The sequence below is a fragment of the Adiantum capillus-veneris genome, chromosome 21, assembly GCF_014529385.1.
Source record: "Adiantum capillus-veneris isolate H3 chromosome 21, ASM1452938v2, whole genome shotgun sequence".
Classification (NCBI taxonomy): Eukaryota; Viridiplantae; Streptophyta; class Polypodiopsida; order Polypodiales; family Pteridaceae; genus Adiantum; species Adiantum capillus-veneris.
The window spans coordinates 97,448,063-97,470,102 of record NC_140951.1 but is presented as its reverse complement, the minus strand read 5'-3'; the positions used below and the strand labels follow the sequence as shown (position 1 = coordinate 97,470,102).

The 22,040-nt window shown below is 41.0% G+C and overlaps 1 long non-coding RNA gene across 1 annotated transcript in view; it reads left to right on the top strand.

Annotated features, from left to right (window-relative positions):
- Nucleotides 1-21,470, top strand: part of LOC147431402 (uncharacterized) — a 182,622-nt gene extending 161,152 nt beyond the window's left edge. Inside the window, exon 2 of the long non-coding RNA XR_015185692.1 lies at nucleotides 21,292-21,470. This is a non-coding gene — a long non-coding RNA (uncharacterized LOC147431402). The remainder of the gene's footprint in view (nucleotides 1-21,291) is intronic.
- Nucleotides 21,471-22,040: the final 570 nt, after the last annotated feature.

The following is a 22,040-nucleotide window of genomic DNA, read 5'->3' as shown; positions in this document are numbered from 1 at the left end:
AAGAGGTAAATAATCGGTTTTCCACAACCTCTAATGCCGCTTCAAGTACATCTTGTCACACTTCAATGTTGTAACCACTCCCTATAATTCCCTCTTTACTTGCATATGATCTCACTAGCAAGAACTCAGAACCTTAGCCCCAAATCTCAGCACATACTTATTTCCTTCTTCATCACCTTTCTCTATTGCCCATCCAAACCCTATAGGGCTTTTATCCATTGTCACAATCACAGGTCTTTCACAAGCATTATCTATCTTCCTCAAGGTTGGTGATGAGAGAAGTAGCTTCTTTAGCTTTCTCATGGATTTTGTGAGTTGTTCTTCCCATTGAAACTTTTGATTCTTTCTCAACAACCGATAATCAGGATGTGCTACATGTGCATAATGTGGTATCCAAATAAGATAGAAGACTCATGCACTTAAGAATCATTGAAATTTAGTAACATTGTATATGTTTCTTTCATGTTTTTTGAGTGCATCCACCTTTTTTGGACAAGGACTTCTACCATAAGGACCACCCATATGCCCCACAATTCGCACTTCTTTGATTCCAATTACATACTGTTTCCACGAAAGGGTAAGTTTGACGTCTTCCAACCTTGAAAAATCTTACCACAGTCTCTAATATGATCTGCAAAAAACTTGCGGCACCCTCTCAAATACACAACTCCATTTTCATTTTTATATTCACATCCTTTGATAGTTACATCATAAAAAAATGATGTAGATGGCGGAGACAGTCTCACTGGGTGGGAACCAGCTCCTATGAGACGAATAGCGGATCAGTCAATAATTACCACGGCAGTTACCATAGTAACTCCCAAGGCATATAAATAGGACCCATTACATTGTAATCGGGTTGGCATTTGTCGCGGGGCATTTGTTGGCCGTACTTTTGCTTAGCTCTTGATTCATAATCCTTAGTTCCCCAGCTGTTCTTGAGCTACATCATCTTTATATGTAATCTTTCATCTGTAATCCTAAATACAACAGTCCATTGTACTTCAGCCATACATACTTTGTACTCATTCCTCTGAATTTGAATTTGAATCTGAACATCATTCTCAGTACTTCAGTTTGTTTCTCAATTCAGTAGATGTATTCCACTTCAGTTTCTATCTCCTTTTCCAGTTCTACTGCTTGAACTAACACATCACCAGTAGTTGTAAACTTCTAACACTGGAATCAGCTATCTAAAGAGATCAGCTCCAATTCCATTTTGGCGATCGCGGTGGCTAGATCTGTTGCTCGTTGACTAGAAAACTCATCTCCCAGTTTGAAGTTTTTCAGCTGCAATAATGGCACCAAAACCCAGGCGTGGTCGAAAACCATCCTACCGTGTTGACCTTGGCCCTGAGGAGTCAGAAAGACACTCTGACCCCAAGCATGAGTTGGTGACTAACACGGAGGCTCAGGAGGAGCACAATCATGCTGATGAGACGTAGGACTCACAGCATTCTAGTCAGTCCAGATGCAGAAGGGTAGAAATGGGAGCACGCAAGGCTAAAAGTTCTCGGTCCAGGCAGGGGGACGAGGGCGCCAAAGGCAGTAAAAGAAGTCGCCATACTTCCAATAGACAAGCCAGGGAGGACACAGAAATTGAGATGGAGGTAGATATTAATTGGGATGCAGATACAGACAATTGTAAGAAAACTCCAAAGAGGCATCCAGACTCCAAGATGAGAAGAGGAAGGACCAACGATGATCGGCATGATTACACATCCTTGTTGAAAATCTCTTTTCCTGTGTTCAAAGGGGGCAAGAAGGATGATCCGAATGTTCACATCCAAGCCTTTGAGCAGTATGTCGAACTGAAAAATATTGATGAGGATGGCTGGGTGAATACTTTCCACAAACGCTGAAGGAGGTAGCGAGGAAGTGGTACTACCATTACCTAGCTTGCCAGCTTAGATCCTATAATAAACTACTTAAAGCCTTCAGACTGGAATATTCCGACAATAGAGGTGATGAGGATATTCTCTATGAACTGGATAAGATTAAGCAGAGGAAATTGTCAGTCCGAAGCTATGTTGAGAAAATCAAGGAGTTGACAAGGCAGCTGTAGGAACCACCATCGGAAAAGCGATTGCAAGCATGGTTCTTGAATGGCTTTCGCAGCAAGAAGCTTAGGGAGCAAGAGGTGTCAGCACCGACGAAGAAATTCAATGATTTGGTGCAGCAAGCCCTAAAGCTAGAACAACAAGCTAAGAAGGAAAAGGGTCATAAGAAGAGGAGGTCCAGTAGTAGAAGTCCTTCTACTGATGACTCTGATTCAAGTGGAGCTTCCAATAGTTCTGAGAGTAGCTCCGATGAGAAGACCAAGGATAAGCCTAAAAAGGGGTCTTGGGCTAGGAAGATTGAAGAGATGGCTCGGCAAATTGCTGAGATTAGCCAAACCAGACAACTAGTGAGAAGAATGGAAACTTGGTGTTCAAAATGTAAATTCTAAGGACCATGTTTCCAATGAGTGCCTACAATGTACTTATTGTAAAGCCTATGGCCATCTATGGAATAACTATGGCATTAGGATTCATCATTTCAAAAAGGGCAAAGACTTGTCAGTGGTGGCATTTACCAATACCGAGCCAGTAAGAGTGGAAACTACCAACACTTCTCAGGAGGAGAAACCAGGTACCAGTAGTACTGGTATAGAGCGCGACAGATACCAAGAAGGTATTGGCCGGGGCCAGGGGCGTGGTAATTTCTAGAGCTGAAGTATGAATTGCTATACTTGTGGATAGTATGGGCATTTCGTGGCTCAATGTCTAGAAACACCTGTGACTGCGGCTACAGAGGCGAAGGTTCCAGAGCCAGTTCCAGTACGAGCAGTTACATGAAGCAAAGGGTAGTGACTGAGGAAATCCCAGAGATTCTAGAAAAACCAGTCACTGCTGAAAGCAGCAAATGGGCTCAACATAGAGAGGTATGGAAGGCCAAGGGTAAAGAAAAGGTGGTTGATGAATGGCAAGAGCAGAGAGAACTAGTGGCGAAAATCACAGAGGATTTAGCCAAGAAGCTGCTAGAGCAGCCAAAGAGTTCTGAAGCACGGGTCATTCAAAAGATACCAACCCAATCTACTAAGAAGATCAGTCAAAGCCCAGCATACGTGAGACCATGTTGGTTGCAGTACAAGGGTTGATTGAAGAGTTGGGAGCTGATAGAGGAGCTGAAAGCACTAAAATGAAGGAATGGCATTGTGAAGATATTACCAGTCCTTCAAGCTCCGACAACAACTTTGATCATGAGAAAGAGGAAATTCATGTCAAAATCTGTGACAGAATCCAGAAACTCGCTGTGGAGTTAGAAGACATTAGAAGAACTTTGCCTGAAGCAGCGAAATTCATCAGACAACGAAGGAAGGCTGAGGCGGAGGCCAGGACAGTTGACTTGATGACTGTCAGAGATGATGAAGTGCCGCTAATTCAAGTAGATTACAAAGTTCAAAAACAATGGGAACCACTTTCGAGTGTCATTCTGGATGGAGGAGCAGGAGTAAACATCATGGGAGTACATCTTCAGCAGAGAATGGGCATCACAAACCTGAAGCCAGCACCTTTCAAAGTGTGGATGGCAGATCATCGAGTAGTGTAAGCTACGGGTATGATCGAGAATATGCTGATACGAGTGGGCAAGGAGAAGTTCAAGGCCAGTTTTCTAGTTCTCAATGTGCAAGGAGCATATGGAATGCTACTAGGGAGCCCATGGTTGCGAACGGCACAGGCTGTTCACGACTATGCTAATCAAACTCTAACTATACAAGGGGCCAGTTGTTGGCAGGATCCAGATTCAGACAAACAACACTAGAAGCTGGAGAAAGGAGCTGAGACCTAAAGAACTATGCCAAAAGTATAAGATCAAGAAGATTGAAAGAATGTTAGAAACTCTAAATATTTTTCCCTTAGCAGAAATTGATCTCAATGCAGTTCTACTGAACAAGGAGCAGGCTGATAAACAGAAGAAGCAGTTTCCAGACCAGTTTACTGAACTCAATTCAGGAGAACATTCAGTTCAGTTAATTAAAAGGCCGAAAGAATCAATTGAATCCAGCATGCCAGATGAGCCAACACATTCTGGGGAGGACACGGTAAATCAGAATAGTGATTCGGAACTCAAAGGGCCATCTTGGGATTACGTCGAAGAGTCAACCAAGAGAAAAGGCGGCGGACCTAACTGGTTACTCCCAGATGACCAAGAGATAGAGGAATGGAATCTAGGCTGTGAAGACAACCCTAGATTGATCAAAGTTAACAAACATGTCAATCGTGCAATGAAGGAGAAAGCATGCAGAATGTTCCAGCATTACAAAAATGTCTTTGCCTAGGAACACACTGATTTGAAAGAGGTGGATCCAGAGGTCTGCCAACATAGGATACCACTGAAGCCGATGCCAGGCCAGTGAAACCGCAGCGGTACCGAATGAATCCCAATTATGCTAAGAAGGTCAAGGAAGAGATTGACAACCTTCTCAAAGTTGGGTTCATCACTGAAGTAGCCAGTAGTGATTGGTTGTTTCCTATTGTAGTTGTTCCCAAGAAGAATGGGAAGTTGAGAGTATGTGTAGATTATAGGAAACTCAACGCTCAAACCATCAAGGATCCATTTCCATTACCCTTCACAGATATGTTGCTTGATGAGATTGCAGGGTATGAGATGTACAGTTTTATGGATGGATATAGTGGCTACAACCAGTTACAAATTTCTCCTGAGGATCGGGGGAAGACCACTTTCATTACAGAGTGGGGAGCATTTATGTATCTGGTAATGCCATTTGGCCTATGCAATGCACCATCCACTTTCCAGTGGTGTATGATGGAGATATTCAATGATTTTCTTCATCGGTTCATTGCCATATTCATGGACTATTTCACTGTATATTCAATCGAGGAACATCATTTACTATTCCTGGAAATGGTTTTTAAGCACTGTCAGGAGACGCGGATTCGTCTAAATCCATTCAAATCGGTTTTCCTAGTTTGGAAAGGACAACTACTGGGACATGTGGTATCCTGCAATGGAATAGAAATGGCCAACAACAAGATCCAGTGTGTTCAGTAGGCCAAGGCGCCCAGGAATGCATCTGAGTTAAGTTCTTTCTTGGAATATATTAACTTTTACAGAAGATTTGTGCATAAATTTGCCTCCCAAGATTTACCACTACATGAGCTCACAAAGAAAATCAGCAAGTTCAATTGGACTGCTGAGTGTGAGGAAAGTTTTTAGAACTTAAAAAGTGCTATTATCAGTAAACCAGTCCTTCGGCAACCAAATTGGGATGTTATTTTCTATGTACATGTGGATGCTTCGGGGCTGGCGATGGGGGCGATACTAGCCCAGCCAAATGGAAGGACTGACTATCCTGTCTACTTTGCCACTTAGATTCAGCCAGGCTGAACAAGGTTATACAACCACTGAACGAGAGGCTCTAGGGATGGTTTTCAGTGCTACAAAATTTAGGCATTATTTGCTAGGCAAATTGTTTCATTTCTATGTGGATCATCAGGCCCTATTATTCTTTATTAATAAAGTCATTATTCAAGGCAGGCTAATACGATGGATGATGTTCCTTATGGAATTTGAATTTTGAATTTTCCATAAACTTGGCAAGAACCACTGTGGCACTGATTTCCTCTCTAGGAGTACGGAGGGCTATTCTGAAGCGTCTTTAAGAGACGAAACAGTGGATGTTGAATTATTTCAGCTGGAAGCGGCAGAATCAATTGATCCTGAATTATATGAAGTATATCAGTTTCTTTCTCATGGTGGTTTCCCAGATGACTGGAAACAAAACCAGAAGAAGGCTTTGGTTATCAAAAGTTTAAAGTTTACCATCATTGGAGGCTCACTCTATAGATTAGGTGTCGATGGGATTCTTCGCCGATGTGTGCCTATGGAGGGGAGAATGCAAGTTATCTCAAAGGCGCATAATGGAGAATCTGGGGGACACTTTTCTACTGATGTTACTTACAAGAAGATTGTGCAGGCTGGTTTATGGTGGCAAACATTCATATCCGATGTGAGAAGTTTTTGCAAAACTTGTGATATATGTCAAAGAATGGGTAGACCCACAGCTGCAGACATGACTCCCTTAACACCAGTTCAGCCACTGGGTGTTTTCATGAAATGGGGTTTGGATTTTATGGGACCTTTCAAGAAGGTTACTCCCAGGAAGAATAGGTATATAGTGATGGCTACCTGCTATGTAACCAAGTGGGTAGAAGCTAAGGCTCTTCCTGACAACACAACCAAATCCACTGCAAGATTTTTATTTGAGAATATTGTCAGCCGCTATGGCTGTCCTGTGGAGATTGTGTCAGACCAAGGGACACACTTCATCAATGACACTATGGAGATCCTTATGGATATGCTTTCAGTCAAGCATCGAAAATCCACATCTTATTATCCTAGATGCAATGGACATGCCAAAAGCAGTAACAAGACCATTAAGATTATTCTCACTAAGATTGTGCAGAAAAAGCCAAACCAGTGGGATTTGAAGTTTCAGATTGCTTTATGGGCATACATGACTGCTATAAGGTCACTACAGGATTAACACCATTCAGAATGGTATATGGCATTGAAGTTTTTGTCCCTATGGAGTTTGTTATTCCAAGTCTCAAATTGGCTGTAGAATATGGGTTAGAGTTTAATCACAATCTTAAGAAGCGACTGGAGGAGCTTACCTAGTTAGATGAACTGAGAAAACGGGCTATGATGGAACATGAGATTGTTCAGCAAAGAAGGAAACATTGTTATGACCGAAGGATTAAGGTCCGGGAGTTTCAGAAAGGGGATCTGGTACTCCTATATCAATCCAAATTGGGTCTTAAGAAGCCGAATCTAAAGATAGCCTGGGCAGGACCATTCGAAGTGGACTGGGTTTTCTCCAACGGCACGATAAGATTGAAAGACCTATCTGGATTACTGCTGCCAGGGGTGTATAATGGAGCTAAAATCAAGCTCTACTATTTAGAAGCCAGAGAGCCTTGCCAAGAACAGGGTACTGAGAATCTGGGTGCTGAAGACCAAGAAATTCCAGGATCAGCTATCTTGGGACTTTTTCATGTGCAGCCAGTTCCAGAGCCGATTTCAGACCAGTACCAGCACGACCAAGCCAGGATTATACTAGGACCGGAAAAGTGGAGACAAAGTTATCATTTTTTAGGAGACCAACGGTCAGATGGAATATCAGTGGTAATCATTTCAAAGACGGGAAATTCTTGTCCAATGCATGTCTGCCACGTCATTTGCGGTGCACAAAAGTCTAGGAACGGTAAGTGGTGGAGCTTTTATGGTGCGAACGCGTATAACAGTAAGGCAAGTAGGCATTTTTCCTCGCAAATCTCCTGCGCGACGCTTACCTTTTGTTGTCCACTCACCATCGCCGAGCTCTGAAGTTTCTTCACTGCAGCCGCAAACCTCATCCTCTGAGGAGACCGTGGATTGTCATCTATCTTTGCCAGCCACACCTGGATACGGTTTCGAAGAATCAAGTAAGTCATCTTCTTCTTCATCTGCTTCATCATCTTCACGGTGCATGGGTAGGAATAAACTGTCAGAAAAGATGTAGGAGACTATCGATGAAACCCAAGCCCTTATTACTGCTACACAGGCAACTCTTCCACTCATCCCACACAACAAAAATTCAGCGCTATGTGTTTACTGACAAGCTAAGGCTCTACTCCAACTATGGGATTTTCATGTGGTTTTGCAAGCCACGAGGATCGAGTTTGACACAGCCATCATAAGGCAAGTCATGGACTCTTTTAATGCTGAAGATGGCAGTGCTGTGGTTTATGGCATGAAGGTGTCTGTCACACCAGAAAGTATTGCTTTTGCATTTCGCATGCCAAACGGGCCCAAGCCATCTGTGGCAAGTGCAAAGCAGACCAGTGCAACTTTGAAGGAAGATGATGTTGCCAAGAGGAAAAGGAAAGCCAGTGCGCAAGGGATAGCAGGACTGGAAGCTCCCGTTGCCTACCGATTTGTGGCTGAAGCTGTGAGTGTGACGAATAATCCAACATATGTGTCACAGAAGCTTTTTGCTATGCTTTTAGCAAAAAGACTGGATTCCAAAGTCTCTATCAACCTCTGCCAGATATTGTCGCATAATGTGCTTCAGCAAATTGCCAAGCTGAAATCTCAAAGTGTATTCAAGGCTTGGTATGTTTGGCAGTTTCTATACTGGGCAACTGCTCCAAACACCCATGATCAGGTGAGAATGGCTTGGAGCCAAAAGCCGTTCCCAGTATCCAGGAATATAGACTTGTCATTGGATGAAGAAGAGCCTGAAAACCAGTCAACCTCCACTGGACAGAAAAGGATGCCCCTGGAATTACAACTATAGGGGTGTCAAACACTCAACGAGAAAAATTCCAGAAGAATCAGATGGTGGATTTTTTCTTCAGAAATTTTGGAATCTTTCCAAAATTCAAGAAACGAGGGAAGGATGTAGATGGCGGAGACAGTCTCACTGTGTGGGAACCGGCTCCTGTGCGACGAATAGCGGATCAGTCAGTAATTACCACGGCAGTTACCACAGTAACTCCCAAGGCATATAAATAGGACCCATTACATTGTAATCGGGTTGGCATTTGTCGGGGGGCATTTGTCGGCTGTACTTCTGCTTAGCTCTTGATTCATAATCCTTAGTTCCCGAGCTGTTCTTGAGCTACATCATCTTTATATGTAATCTTTCATCTGTAATCCTAAATACAGCAGTCCAGTGTGCTTCAGCCATACATACTTTGTACTCATTCTCTCTGAATCTGAATTTGAATCTGAACATCATTCTCTTCAGTCTGTTTCTCAACTCAGTAGTTGTATTCAAGTTCAGTTTCTACCTCCTTTTCCAGTTCTACTGCTTGAACTAACACATCACAAGTAGCTGTAAACTTCTAACTCTGGAATCAGTTATCTAAAGAGATCAACTCCAATTTCAAATGACGTCGTGGTTTGAGGTATAAAGTCACGTACAAACCTTATTCATCTCATTCAACATATGTGAAATTAAATTAGTTACTCATTGAGGTAAGATACACATTCTTACCAATCCCAAAGGCGTTTTCATGGTTTTCAAATATCTACTCTTGATATCTATGTGAAATTGTTGATATCTAGCGAAATTGATCATACCCTGAATAGAGATCTCCCATTGAGTAAATTGGTCTTCCTGCAAATGCGTCTATAAAATCATCAACAATTTCTCTTGTACCACTCACATTCTCGATGGTAACTTTGCTAATGGGCTGCATAACTTGTATGCTTCTTGGGCATTGTGAACCACTTGCTTCAATATGGTGTGCAAGAAGTCTCCACAATACCCATGTCAATATCTTCATTGAGTTGCTTGATTAGCTTTGGAAAATTTGCTTTTGAACCCGTATTTGATGCAAACTCTAAGGTACATGAGGTATAATGAAGATCACTGTAGGTGAAACCACACTAGGATCAGAACGCCCGATCGCATGTGGCTGAAAAGCAAAAGCCTTACCATACTTGAAAGCATTTCTTCAAAATACTTTTTCTCTTCTTGTGTTAAAAACTCCTCACAACCAACCTCTAATTCTTTTCGAGATTCCATTGTGAACTTGTGTCTACTTCTGTTTAGATCCCTGAGGTTTGGCAACAAAGCAGCTTGTTTTAGCTTCTACTTGCAACATAATGGTAAAGATAAGGCCACCGATCATACTTTTCTTTGCCACAATTTTTAACTTGGCCTCTATCTCCACTTTTGGTCCTTTAGTGACATTGAAATCCTCCTCATTTTCAAAAGCCTCAAGTATGTGTGCATGTTTCAAGAAAATTCAAATAGTGAAGAATCCAAAGTAAATTTTTTTTTTGTTTCTCTTTCTAAGTCGCGTTTTTTTCTTTTCTCTCTCCTTCCAGAACACTCTCTCTCTCTCTCTCTTGTGGAAGTCTAGGTTGCATTTTTTCTTTTCTCTCTCTCCTTCCATAACTCTCTCTCTCTCTCTCTCTCTCTCTCTCTCTCTCTCTCTCTCTCTCTCTCTCTCTCTCTCTCTCTCTCTCTCTCTCTCTCTCGTGCGGTCAACAGGAGCAACAAGCAGTAGCAGCATGAGAGTAGTGAGAGCCTAAAGGATGGTGTGGTCTCTCTCTCTCTCTCTCTCTCTCTCTCTCTCTAATTGACAATGGGAATATATGTTTGTCTCTAGAAGGCTCTTTCAGAGGCGGTGGGTGGTGGTGGTGGGCTTATAAGCAAGGAGTGGATCTCTCTCTCTCTCTCTCTCTCTCTCTCTCTCTCTCTCTCTCTCTCTCTCTCTCTCTCTCTCTCTCTCTCTCTCTCTCTCTCTCTCTCTCTCTCTCTCTCTCTCTCTCGCAGTCAATAGGAGTAGCAAGCAGTAGGAGCATGAGAGTAGTGAGATCCTGAAGGATGGTGTGGTCTCTCTCTCTCTCTCTCTCTCTCTCTCTCTCTCTCTCTCTCTCTCTCTTCTTGTCACAGGAGGGCGAGCAAGCTGATGGTGTCTTTGGGCGATGGAAGGAAGGCCACAAGAGGGTGCATGGCAACAATCAATTGCTAGGAATGGTGAGCAGATGATGCAGTAGGTTGCGCAAAGGGGGGGCATAGAGCACATTACACAAGTTGGCTTCCATATTGCTGATGAGAACCCAAGATAGCCTCAATCTCATACATAATATTTACATAAGAAACATGCTCAAAGAAACCTGAAATACATACATTATCCTCTATGAGACCATTTTTCCTCCTCTATTTGTGTACATTATATACATATTGTAATTCACTTCTTTTCATATCCTCAAGATTCATGAAACATACTAAGTCATTCTCCATTAATCCTTGAGAACCTATAGAAAAAAGCTTCTTCTTGCTTTGGGTCAGGTGAAAACCTTTTTCTTTTTGTACCATTGCAATCCCGCTTTACAATGGGACATGGCAAAATCCCTTCATCTCCTTATAGTCCTTGAACTCTTTGTTTGCCTTTAATAGAGGATATTCTTGAAGGCTAACACGATTCATCTAAAGATCCACACACAGTCAAGAACTGGATATATTGCTTTTCATTTCTGCTCCTTATCTTGGCATGAGCAGAACCATCATTGAAGACCTTTATTTCCACATATATACTTCTGGCTCTATCTTAACTTTGATTGAGCTATAGATGTCTCCACATCTTTCTATTTATGCATACAAGTTATGTGTATGACTTCGAATTTCCCAAATGAATTTTCTCTTGATGCATGCAAGACATGCATATGAATTTATATCAAATTATGATTATATTTATGCTGGCAAGTTATTTCTCATTATAGGCAAGGCATATCAGTGTTGTAGCTTCTCTGCAACAAATTTGTTACGATATTTTGTTGCTATTGATAACACCATGTATAAGGCATGCAAGAGACAAATAGCAATAATGTTTCTCTTGAGATGGTTTTGCTCTTGATTAGCGATCTCTATCATCCAACCATCGCAAAAGTGTTAGATTAGTAGTGTTCATAGAGCAGTCATGAAACTGATTAACATTGTATTAAGCTTCTACAAGCAGCAAAAGATACAAATGAGTGTCCCTTTATATAGGGAGAACAAACAAGGTCTCGTTAGAATTATTAACTCCTATATCTAGGGAGAGATTGTAGTGATATGGGAGAGTGGTCCAATAAAAAAGGAGGTTAAGGTGGCTACCAATGAAAAGAAGGAAGTTGCAAGGCTACGACTAAGCTTGGAGTGATTTAGGGAGAGGATTGAGGATGCTAAAGGTAAAAAGACCCCAAAGAGTAAAGAACCCTTTAGCCTTATTGAATGCTTAACATGCATCTACTTAACTAGGACTAAGGTACTCCTAGGCTAGGTCATAAGCTTGATCTCCAACAAACCCTCCTTCAAGTTGATGACCTAGAATAACAGGACAAAGCCTTGTGATACACCTACTCAAGGTTCACTCCAAGGATACAACATACTTATAACTGTGTGGTTCACTTAGGTGGATACAACATGAGGGTTCATCCAGCTTAGATAGATACTAGGTAGACTAAAAAAGGGGTGTTTGAGATACAAAAAAAGACTTTTGCCTAGCTTATATAGACCTTAAAAGGCACATTCTTCATCCACATGCACAAGGTTTGCCTCATCAGAGGCAGTCTTTTCTTCATCTGAATCCTTCGAATCTGACTCTCCAATGTACATTGCTCTTATCCGTTATTTAAGGAAACATGATTCCTCCATGTGATTGCCTTTGCCACAAAATGTGCATACATTGCCTTTCTTGGAGTCCTTGAATGATGTGTTCCTTTGAGGTTCTTTTGAGATGCTTCCTTTGTAAAATGGTCGTTGACTTTTGCTACCCTCCTTGCTCTGAGTAAGGTATGCTCCATGTATTTCAAAATGTATTAGTTTTTTTATTGATTCTTCTTTCTTCTTTTAAAAGAGAGGCTTCTACGTCAGCTAAGACATGTGTAGAAAGATTTGTTAGGGTAGTAACAAGGATAGAACACTCATAATGAGTTGATGAGGACAGCTATTTTGATATCATCTTCCACATATTTGTTGATTCCCGCTAACTGTGATTGTAAGCTCTTGAATTTTCTTAACCGAGGTGACATACTACTATTGACAGCTTTTGTAAGTGAAAAAGACTCTATAAAGAGCACGATTTTAGATATCTTGGAACTAGTACCAAACACTTTCTCGAGTAAGGTCCATGTTTCTCGTGTAGTAGTGCAAGATCCAATGTGATGTATAAACACATCTTGTAACCCTTCCCCTATGATGCCGAGTGCTTTTATATTTCTTTGTTCAAATGATAGAGGAAGATTTTCTAGTTGAAGTCCTTGAAGGTTTTCTTTCTACAATGTCCCATAACCCCTTTTTCATAAGTCTGAATTTTATTCATGTTTGTCATGTAAAGAAGTTTGTGCCATTGAATTTGTCACTGGCTTCCATGTTAGGAGTGGTTTTAGTAGAGTACTACTCTACCAATGTCTAAACTCCCCTACAACCAAAGGTTTTAATTGTAGTTGGCAAATGCTTCTTGAACAGAAATTCGTTTAGGTTGTTGTGGTTTGACATACCACCTTTTACAACATGGACATAATTTCTTTCTAGCCATCTTATAAATTCTAGGACCACGGATATATGTAGCTCAGGAAGTTACTTCTTCGTCTCACAATCAATTGGTGCTTTGGTCTTGTGTGTGATAGTGCTTGACAAAGATGAGCTCTCACACATTTGAATTGCTTGATTGAGAAGGTTTTACCTCTTGACTATGTCAAGGGCAGTGTCTATTCTCTTACAAAGGTTGAAACTAGCAAAAAAACTTCTTTTTTTGATTTATGGAGTTGAGTAACCCCTCTCAACATTTTAGAGAGAGAGAGAGAGAGAGAGAGAGAGAGAGAGAGAGAGAGAGAGAGAGAGAGAGAGAGAGAGAGAGAGAGAGAAGTTCTTACATAATAGAAACAATCTCGAGCGACTTGAATTCAAGACCTGCTATCTAAGGGGGGACTGTGATAAACCAATTAGAAAGGTTATTCCAATACCCTCTTCTTATTGAGAGAGAGAGAGAGCGAGAGAGAGAGAAGAAGAAGAAGAAGAAGAAGAAGAAGAAGAAGAAGAAGAAGAAGAAGAAAATCCTACTCACAAAAAAAAGAGTTCTGATTGACTTCAAAGATCCATTTGAAGTTGGAGAGAGAGAGAGAGAGAGAGAGAGAGAGAGAGAGAGAGAGAGAGAGAGAGAGAGAGAGAGAGAGAGAGAGAGAGAGAGAGAGAGAGAGAGAGAGAGAGAGAGAGAACTTCTCAGTGTCATAGGAATACATCCAAAGACCTCAAAGTGCTAACTTGACAAGTCTTTAACTGAGCTAGCTTTTTAGAGGGATCTATGATAAGAAATCTATCACACTCAAGGGTTTATAGTTTCTTCTTTCCATTCAGAGAGATCTCAAAGATCTACCCTAAAAGTCGTGAACTCAAAACTCTGTGTGCATGTCTGTGTGTGTAGAGGAGAGAAAGAAAGCGGAAGGGGGGGGGGGGGGGGGGGGTGCGCGTCTCATGTTCGACTTGTTAGTGTCGAGGAGTGACATAATAATTCCAGTGGGAGCATTTGCAGTAGGGATTGTTAGTCATGCGATGACTGACACTAGCACGATGTATAGTGGAGTTTTGCAGACGATATAAAGCAGTCTGCGAGATTTATAATGCAGGCTCTAGCGTGAGTAGCACACTCGCCTACCACCAAAGCCAATACGACTACATGTAGATCGATCGAGTGAGCCAGTAGGCATAGGTTGATAGAATCTCTCGCCTTGTTTCTTGTACAAGTTAGTAGTTTAGCTAGTAGGTCTCAATTATCGGCACATTGTATTTAAGTGGGAGTTTGTTGGGGTAAAGGCTTTACGCCTTTGCCCAAGATCAGTGTCGGGGGATTTGTGTTTGAAAGGTGAGCCAGGAAGGCGCGGGGCCTCTAGCTTTGAGAGGTGTGAGGAAGAGAGTTTCAGTAGACACGATTAAAGTAGACAAAGCTTAAAACTGACAGCTTGAACAAGATTTTGAAGCTTGATTATCCAAAGCGGACAATTAACAGTACCATTGCTTAAATTAAATGTTAATTGTGGAGTTTAAGCTCCTTACGTCGGTTTAATTTGCCTTAATTGGCCTACCAAGCTTGTCTTGATAATATTCCTCTCCTTTCTTCTTCCTCTGCTGCTTTAAGGTAGAGAGAGAGAGAGAGAGAGAGAGAGAGAGAGAGAGAGAGAGAGAGAGAGAGAGAGAGAGAGAGAGAGAGAGAGAGAGAGAGAGAGAGAGAGATCCCAGGAAAAATGATTAATTATGGCTTATGGAAGAGATTACGGCTTGGGTTACAACTTCAACCCGATTAGGCTAATAATATTGGCTTATCAATATAGATTTAATGGATTTCTAAGATTTTGGAAAAAAGCTTGACGGATTTCTCCTCCGAGAGAGCTTCCAATTACAGTTGGCTATGGAGGTTTGGCTTAGGATTAGAATGGCTATGGAGGCTTAGGATTAGAATTCTCGCTAGGGAGATTAGCTTAGGATTAGACTGGCTGTGGAGATTAGCTTAGGATAAGAATGGCTATGGAGGTCTATGGCTTCCCTCGAGAGAGAAGAAGAACCAATGTGAGAGCCCCCTTCCTCTTTTTATAAGAGACGACCTTGCTTTGCATGGATAACTTTCCTTGCTATTTATGGCCAACCAACTAGCGATATCGCTAATGGGCACGGCCTTGATGATGTGGCAGTCCGTAACTTCAACCGTCACGAAATACAACGGTGATGGGGCCGAATTGGTGCGCCATGGCGAGCCGAACATCTTTGCTTTCATTCTCAGCATCATCCAGGCACCAGAACGCTTGCCACAAGCTTCTCATCCAGTGCTACTCATCGCCCTCGCTGTCTGCGCCTCCATGGGCCCCCTTTTTTCCCCTTTGGTTCACACCCTTAATATTTAGGGTGGCCCTTTGCTGCCATAGTGGGCGACCAGACTTCCTTGGGTGGCCATGCCCCTTGGGTTTCTTGGGTGGCCGGCTTGTAGAATGCACCATATTTTCATTTACATGCCGACCATGGCATTGCCTAGAAAAATGTTGAGACATAAATCTTATCAAGAACTCAACGTGATTTTGTAGTGGAACCACATTTGGCGTACATAATAACCAAGGCAGTATTAAGCATGCCAGTAGCTCAACATGGTTCTCGAATAGCCATCATTGGCCTGCATTCTAAAGCACCACCAAGCATGACTTCTTTCTCCAATCGGACCTCTTATCCATTGATTCAAGGTGCAAGCCACAAGTAGTGCTATTACAAAAAACACCACATTTAACATGCATATCGGCCAAGGCATTGCTTTACACATTATTCGTGTCTTCGTTAGCCGGCCATGAAATACAATTCAACTGAAGCACCAGCCATCAATACGCTACAAGAGATGAAATTCTGAACAAGAAACCATTTCCCAAAACCTGGCTGAAGCTCAAAACTAACAGATGAGGAACTGACTGAGGAGACCAAAGTGGTACGGAACTGGCTCCCAGTGAAACTTAAACTCGCCATATCTTGACAACCAGAACTTCGATTGACGAACTGGAAAGACCAACATGCTTCTCAAAGTGAGCAGTTTGGGCCCATGCATTCATATAATCTAGACCCTTTATCAGCAACTGCCCAATCCAGTACGGATCTACTACTCACTCAAACTTCAAACTGACATAACTTCCTAACTGTTGCTCCAATTGACGCGCCACAAAGACAGGCCTATAGAATACTTAATGTACTGCAATTCCAATCAATAAAATCCCAGCTATGACCACTTCAAGCATACTCACTGTTAACATTAACAAGAAAACTTTTGGCCCTTTAAAGGCACATTTGGCATAATTTTTTGCTTAAAATTGACTTGTCATCAACCCCTAATTACTGCTAATAATCATATAGAATTCAAATAAACTTGATTTGCATCCCTTTGCTCATTTTCTTGTCATGGAAGCGGAGCTGCACGACATCCACCCCCTCTGAACCTGTACACCCTCTGGTCTGTGCCAATTGCATTCAATCAACATAATCAAAAGCATCATCAGACACATCGTCCGATGCATACATAACATTAACTTATGGAGGTTGATCTAAATTGAGATTTTCAAGAACAATCTTGCCTTCTCGCTTCTTGAATAGCTTGATCCGTTTTCTTGCAATAGGCACCTTGAGCACAGTGCCATCAAGTTCGCATAATTGATATGTTACAATATAAAAAACATGAAGCACCATATATGGTCCAAACCACCGTTTAACCATTTTTTGCATAGCAGTATATTGATTCTCCAAGCTACTGTCATAAACAAGAACCCGATCACCATCTTTGATAGCATGAGGTTGTAGTCTGTGATTTCCATCAAATGCTGCTTTATTCTTCAACCTTGCCTCGTTAACTTCTCTTTAGTCTGTTCAATATCTTCTTTATGCCTCTCAAGCTGGCAAATATGTAGAGCAAGCAAATCTTCTGTAGATATACCCTCTTTCCATGGCATTATGGTCCAAGTCATAACTGCTTCCTCTATAGACATAATGGGTTTTTGCCCATACATCAGCTCAAACGGCATAAAACTGTAACAGAATTGTGTGTAGTGTGATCAGCCCATAAAGCAAATGGCAGGAGTTTAGGCCAATCACCAATATGCCCTTGACATGCCTTTGCTAAAGCTTTAACAATAGGTGGATTTCCACTTTCACTTTTTCCAGTGAGAGCCAGTTTAATGCCCATACAAGCAAACTTACTCTCGAGCTTCATCTGCATCCAATTGTCCTCTATTAACAGTAACTCTGCCAACACATCCATACCGGGAAAAAACATCTTCAAGCAAGAACTTGCATATTGAACTGGTACTTTGGTAAGCAAAGCTCTGTCTTCAACCTGGTTAGTAAGATCTTCTCTGGCAAGGACAAGATACCTCATCTGCCACACTCCTACTGGCATTGTAATAAGGTCCACCACCCACTTATAGTGGATAGGTGTAATGCAATCCATCTCTATGTCGCATATTAGAATATTGTTGGCATATTAAGCATGTTTCCACAAATTGAACCATATCTTTATACATACCTTTCCACCAGTACCGGTCTTTAATCTTGACAAAAGTTGCCCAGACTCCTCTGTGTCTAGCCCATAAACTTTCATGGAATTCTTTGATAGCCTGCTGTTGAGTTGCTTTATCACAAACAACCCGTTGTGGTACCTTCTCGTGGGCGCTTTGGTTGATTCCATAAATGTCCATCCTTTAGAAAGTAGCCGTAGGACTTTTTTCTGATTGTCTTATAGTCTTGGTCACTCCATCCTTCTTGCCTAGTGAGAGTGCTAAGGTAGTGGCCAATCATAAGCCACTCTCCCTCATAGAATGCCTCAAAAATACCTTAAAAAACATGAGCAATATTACCACAATTTGCATGTAGATAAGAGACGTGTATAACTTCAAGTCAACATCATCACTTGTGGTCAGCATCTCTTCTTCATCTTCAAACCTAGCTCTTGATAACATATCTGGAATAGGATTATCTCTCTCTGCAATATGACAAAATTCAGGGTTAAGAGACTTAATATAGGCTATCCACTATAGCATGGCAAATTTTTGGAGTAGAACAATTTGCAATCATCCCTATCAATGGCAAGCATCTATTTCCACCATGACTGAAGCTTCAATAAAATATTCTTTATCAGACCTTAGAGCAATAGCAATGCCCCAAAGTTCTCTTTTAACCTGTGGATAACCTCGTTGACGAGCATTGAGAACCTTGGCTCCAAATCGAACTGCATACCTGTGTCCTTCTGCATCATCTTGACCTATAGCCAATCCAATACCTATTGGACTAGTGTCAGCTGTTGAAATAATTGGCCTTCCACATTTGTAGTTGACTTTCCTCAAGGTCGGAGCCTCGAGAAGCATCTTTTTTAATTTCCTAATAGCCTGCGTGTGAACTTCATCCCAAACAAACCTTTTACCTTTTCTTAGCAATCGATACAACACTTTTGCAACATGAGAAAAGTGTGGCAACCAAATAAGGTAGAACACATATGCACCCAGAAATTGACGAACTTCAGTAACCAAAGAGAATGTTTTCTTCATCTTTTGGATAGCTTCAACTTTAGCTAGACTTGGCCTTCTACCTTCAAGACTGCACATATGTCCCACAATTAAGACCTCCTTAGCACCAAAAGTTAATTTTTGACCTATAAATGTTAAGTTAACTTTCTTCAAGCCTGGATAAAATAGCATCACAATAAGCAATATGTTGAGCAACAAACCGCCGCCACTCCCTTTGATATTTTACCTCATCTTCGGATCCTTCTTCACATCCTTTAATTAGTAGATCATCAATGAAAGGCATAGTAACATGAGGGATAAAGTCCCTTAATACCTTATTCATGCCGTTCATCATATGAGCTACATAATTAGTAGCACCCTGTGGCAGAGTGCACATCCTTACGAAACCAAGAGGAGTACACATTGTAGTAAGATCCCTGCTCTCCAATTCTAACTTGAATTGATTGTATCCAGAATAAAGATCACCCATGGAGTAAATAGATCTACCTGCAAAGGCCTCCGCAAATTCATCCACAATTGGGCTAGTACCCACATTGTGGATTGTTACCTTGTTAACCGGCTGCATGTCTTGTATGAACCTTAAAGTACCATTTTTATTTGGAACAGTAGTGAAACAACAGTGAACCATCAACTGGAGTATGGTGCACATGATGGCTCCAAAATCCCCATTTGCATCTTCTCATTAAGCAAATCAATAAGCTTTGGCAAGTGAGTTTTAGGAATTGGAATCGGATGTAACTCCATGGCATGTGAGGAACAATGAATATAACCATCGGTGAAACAACACTTGGATCCACACATCCAATCTCACTCGGCTCAAAAGAAAAAGCTTTATCGTGTTTTTCGAGCATACATTGGAAACACTTGATTTCCTCTTCATTGAGAAAACCATCTTCTCCAACCTTCAGCTGTTGCAATGCCTCCTTAGTAAATTTATGCCATATGTTATTTGGATTCTTGAGCATAGGCTGTCGAGAAGCTTCTTTGATCACCCCATCACTTCCTTCTGGTAGAGGTGTAGCCAATGCTCTCACTTTCTTTGCAAAAGTCTTGTACTTTGTCTCTACTTGTGCTTCAACTGCTTTACCTGAATCATCCTCAATCTCGGGGGATTTACCATGGAAAACTTACCGCACCACGTAAGTAAAGGGGAGGGGTTTTGTTTTACAAGCTACATAAGCATATAAGTTAGGGACATACCACCAATAATTTATCTCACAAGATTTAAAATAAGTGAGAAGGATATCATATTTTTATATAGGGGGCGGCGGGGGGGCGGTGAGGGTGGACCTGACCTGGGTTGATTACTTGTAATGATTGGTCACTGATGTGCACTAGAACTCCGATGAATTTTGGGTAAGTTTTTTATCAGCTCACACATCAAATTTTCCATCAAGCTGATCATAGATAAGGGCTAATTTGGCACAGGTCAAGGGTTAATTTACGCTAACTTTGGATGGATCAGAGTAGCCAGAGTGCGAGCTCATTGGGTACATAGTTTGAAATTCAAACTAAAACACATTGAGGGTACATCTAGATATAAACAAAAGTGGTTCCTTAATACATTTCCAGTCACTATGCTACACCCTCTTTGACTAGTTTCACTTAGTTAGATCATGTGAGACCTAAATTTTATATGTAAGATAGGGGTATGCTAGTTTTCTTCATTGATTGTCGTATAAGCGTAGAAAGGGGCATAAGTGCTTCACATATACCCAACTCTTCATACATGTCCATTGAGTGGACCTTAACCACTTTAGTTCCGCTTTGCAACCTATATTGCCTAATCACCTTAAGCTCTAACATAGTATCTACATAAGATACCTCTTCAAAGATCCCTAAAATCACATCATTTGATTCAAGCACATCACATCCTTGCAATTCACTTTGGATACTTGAAACATACTGTTTTTTCCACTTTGGCAAATCATTAAATTTTTTGTAAGATACTGAACCTTCATATGTTAATCCCAAAAACCTTGAAGAGAAAGCTTCTCTTTTTGCGAGAACCTCACAATATTAGCAAGAGCTTGCTCTATTTTCCTCCTATGGTGCTGATTTGTTTAACTTTCTTAGGGAGTTATGTGGGCTCAATCCCTCTTTTGTCTGTGCATCGACTACTCCATCTATTCCACAAACTAGTGGAATCTTCTGTCGAGATAGTGCAGCCCTTGAAGCAGTCAAGGAATTTCAAAGTAATCTTTGCTCCCTCAATGACTCAAACGTCCTGGAGATGGTGCCTAAAATTTCCAAAGTTTTTCCTATCTTTCCTCTGAGACAAATTGAAATTGAATCCCTCAGGGTTGACCATCAGCTTTGGGTACTGCCCAACAAAGCTTTCTTAGCACCTATTTTGAGGGCTAACTCAAGTTTCACTCAACTTCTCATATAAACTTCATTTGGTTGGGTTTTTAGGAATTGATATAATTGACGAATTTCTTTAAAAAAAAGGGGGGTGGATTCAGACACTTGGATTAGAAGGGGTGATGGCCTTCTAATCAAAATAATATTCTTTTTATTTTAAACTCTAGGATTTTTTATGAAAAAAAGAAAAGTGATAACATCTTTTCTTAAAATCTATGGACTAAGCTTGGAAAGGTTTCAAAAAAGTTTGTAAGATGGACATGGATAACAACTAGTATAGTCCATTGATACCTGTTAAAAACATCCAAGGATAACTGAATTGTTGTCTTGTTTGGATGGATGCAGGTAAGGACTCTATCTTATCTTGGAAGGTTTTTTTGGCATTGGCAAGCTGTCCTACACTGGATTACACACTCACTTACTATTTTGGAAGTTCATCTGTTATTTGTATACTGGAATGAGACCTCATTCTTACAAACATTGTACAAAAATAATTCTAAGACTAAGTTGTTATTGTATTTATCTTTTCGTTTTTTTAAAGCCAGCTGTCTTTTGAATGTAAATAGTTCAATTATGTCTTATTATTCATGATAAAAGAGCTACACACACACACACACACACACACACACACACACACACACACACACACACACACACACACACACACACATGTTGGGTGGACAACAAATTTCTTGGAGCTCCTGCATGCATACACATATGACATACCATAGTGGCATAGTAGTTGGAAAATTGGCGTTGTGATTGAGGAGACGGTCCCAAGTCCATGTGTGGGCAAAGCGAGCGCTCTCCTTTTTCTCAACATATTTAAAGAAAAGTTTAAATGGTTGTGGTTGGTCTCTCTCTCTCTCTCTCTCTCTCTCTCTCTCTCTCATCTTGAGAAGAGGAGATTTTAAAACTCGAGACCATCAAATAGATCTTTCAAATATTATAGGATCATTCCAGTGAGATCTAAACGGTTATTTGATAATCTTGAGTTTTAAACTCTCCTTTTATTTGATGGTCTCAAGTTTTAAACTCTCCTTTTATCAAGACTATCTGAGGTTTTAGTTGAGCTTTTAAATAATTGTAGTGAT